The sequence below is a fragment of the Carlito syrichta genome, unplaced genomic scaffold (assembly GCF_000164805.1).
Source record: "Carlito syrichta isolate Samal-C Ts95f unplaced genomic scaffold, Tarsius_syrichta-2.0.1 Scaffold109724, whole genome shotgun sequence".
In the NCBI taxonomy this organism is placed as follows: domain Eukaryota; kingdom Metazoa; phylum Chordata; class Mammalia; order Primates; family Tarsiidae; genus Carlito; species Carlito syrichta.
The window spans coordinates 23961-25731 of record NW_007053820.1 but is presented as its reverse complement, the minus strand read 5'-3'; the positions used below and the strand labels follow the sequence as shown (position 1 = coordinate 25731).

The 1771-nt window shown below is 62.3% G+C and overlaps 1 long non-coding RNA gene across 1 annotated transcript in view; it reads left to right on the top strand.

Moving 5' to 3' along the window:
• LOC110596579 overlaps positions 1-909 on the top strand; it is a 2718-nt gene extending 1809 nt beyond the window's left edge. Inside the window, exon 3 of the long non-coding RNA XR_002482563.1 lies at positions 568-909. This is a non-coding gene — a long non-coding RNA (uncharacterized LOC110596579). The remainder of the gene's footprint in view (positions 1-567) is intronic.
• The last annotated feature ends 862 nt before the right edge of the window (positions 910-1771 follow it).

Below are 1771 nucleotides of genomic sequence, written 5' to 3'. Positions count from 1 at the left end.
AGCGGCAGGCGGCAAGCCCCAGGCAGTGGGGCAGAGCTGGCCGTGGTGGCCACAGTCCTCCCCGTGAAGCCCGTGTGTCCCGCTGCTGGGCCTGGCGGTCGCCCGCCACCACCACGTGCCCAGCTGGAGCTGGACAGGTCACAGCCCTTGCTTCACCTGATCCTGACCGCCACGAGGAAGGCCGAGAGCCCCATCCCACAGAGGGGGACACTGAGGGCCAGGGAAGGGACACGACTGCCTTCAGACCCCTTGGCTGGTGATGGCCACGCTGGGGCCAGACCGGCCCCTCTGAGGCCAACGCCCCCGCTCTCTCGGTGTCCAGGAACCGCCGAGGGGTGAGCCGACAGAGAACTCCTTCTCCCTCCCCCACCTTTATTTTTTTGCGTTGGGGTCTCGCTGTGTCGCCCAGGCTGGAGAGTGGCATGATTGCAGGTCACCGCAGCCTCGACCTCCTGGCCTCAAGTCATCCTCCCACCTCAGCCTCCCAAAGGGCTGGGACGGCAGGTGTAGCCACCGAGCCAAGAACTTCTTCTGAGTTTTAATTTTGAAACCGTTATGGATTCACAGGAAGTGGCAAAGATAGCACAGAGAGAGGCGCTGTGCACCCTCCCCAGGGTGCCCCCAGCGGTCGTGTCTTACATAACCCGGTCCGGTCCCAGGCCAGAACGCTGCGTTGGCACAAGGGGTGTGCGTCACTGCGCGGCATTCTGGCCCGTGTGGAGTGTCACGGAGCGCCACAGCCGTTGGGACGCAGAGCTGTCCCATCGCCGCAAGTTTCCCTGCTGCTTCCTCACGGCTCCCCCCTCAATCCTCTCCACCCCTTCCCGGGCTCCCAGCAGCCGCTGATCTGTCTGCCATCTCTAGGATTCTGCCGTGCTGAGAATGTTACATAAACGAAATCATATGATACTCTATCTCTTGAGATGGCTTTTTTCACTTCCAAAGGCCTTATCCTAAACATTGAGTATCGACTCTGTCTCCGGCACATATTCGTCCCGGCTTCAAGAATATACCACATAAGGCTCTTTTGGTTGCAAGCGACAGAACCCAACTCAGACTCTGTTATAAAAGGGAATGTATTGGCATCCGTCACTGAAAAGTCCAGAAGTGAATCTGGCTTCAGGCCCAGCTGGATCTAGGGGCTTGTTAGGACTGCTCTTATTCCCCATGTTTCGATTCTTTGCGCCTCTCGGCTGGTGTTCCCCGCAGCCAGGCCCTCGCCACTGGCGGCCACCGGGTGTGCACGCTCACAGACCCAGGGGCAGGGCTTGTCCCCTCCTCAGCAAAGTGCCAGCAAAGGTTCTGGCCCTGGTGGGCCCAGTCTGCGCTCGCTTGACCCCGAGCCAGTCACTGAAGAGGGGGCAAGTCCGCCGCGCCCTGCCTGGCTGACCCTTGGTCACGTGTCCTCTCCCGCCCGCCCCTCCCCAGTCTCAGGGGTTGCGAACCGGCTGTTGGAAGGCTGGGGTGCTGTCGAGGGAGGGGCCCGTGGGCGGATGGGGTGATGCCACCCCAGCGCCGCAGGCTATTCTCCGAAAGATGTGCAGGGACTCGGGCTTGGAAAGGTTAAGTAGGGTTCAGAGCTCTCGGTCCCAGAGAGACCGCGGGGATTCGAACCCCCGGCGTGCGACTCCTGGGCGCCTCCCAGCCGTCTCCCGCCCCCAGCCCTTCTGGGAATGCCCACTCGCTCCCTCCCGGCTCAGACGCGAAGTGGAAGGCGGGCGTTGGGCGGAGCTGGGCTCACCCCGCTCGCACCCCGGGCATTTCGGGCTCT